The sequence below is a fragment of the Aplysia californica genome, unplaced genomic scaffold, assembly GCF_000002075.1.
Source record: "Aplysia californica isolate F4 #8 unplaced genomic scaffold, AplCal3.0 scaffold00945, whole genome shotgun sequence".
NCBI classification, from domain to species: Eukaryota; Metazoa; Mollusca; class Gastropoda; order Aplysiida; family Aplysiidae; genus Aplysia; species Aplysia californica.
Window position 1 is genome coordinate 146,249 of NW_004798215.1, and position 989 is coordinate 147,237.

Here is a 989-nt window from a genome sequence, read left to right on the forward strand (position 1 = left end):
GGGGGGTGTGTGGGGGGGGATGTACTTAACTTTCTTTTGATACCATATTTAATACCATACGTGGGCGCCGGGGACTCTCGTGGCCTAGAGGTTAAGGCATGTGCCTCTCATTTAGAGGTCCCGGGTTCGAATCCGGGTAGCGACCGAAACAATTTTCTTCTCTAATTTTGTCTCTTTTCCCCTTCTTACCTGCTCTCCAACAATATTCTGCCGTCTGATCTCGTTACTGCTTATCTGGACAATAAAGATGTATATCTTATCGTATCTTATCTTATACGTGATAATCTCAGTGTCGGAGGAAAGAAAAGGCAACGAGAGAAAGAAAAAATCGAGCTGAAATCATGGCTTCCGGTAGTCAAATTGCTCGTTGTGCAACATCATAAGTGGCATAAGAAGCAGAAACAATTGTTCTTTTAAACGGAAAATTTCAAGACTTTCTTTTAACCCGTTCACAGCCAGGACCGAGACTGGCACACGCTGTGGGTGGTTGGCGGTTGCTCTGCTGTGGTTTGCTCTATTGTGGTTTGCTGTGGTTTCCTATCAAATACATATTATTATCTTCCTGTCTCCTTTCCTTCTTTCATGTGTTTGTTACTCTCTTGTAACACCTAGAATCTTCGGCACTTATAATTGCCTTATTGTGTTGCAAGTGCCTTAAAACTTTTTATTAAAACTAAAACTGGCATAAGCTCTTTTGTTAGATTGGCAGTTTTAGTAGTCCCAGCAGTGAAAGGAATACTTCGCTGTCTTGAGATTGCTCAGTTTGAAGAACAACGTTCTTGCTGCTGTCTTTCAGCCATACCTCTGATCTTATTGTAGGAAAGATCTACACCTAGCATTCTCGGACAAGGGCGAAAAATCTCGGATGTCCCGTGTGCAAGTTCGGCACATTTAAGATCCCTTGGTGGTAAAAATCGATAAGAGTAGGCCTCAGCCGCCACCCGGGCAAAATTATAAATTTCCTACCAACTGAAAATCTATTTTTTAAA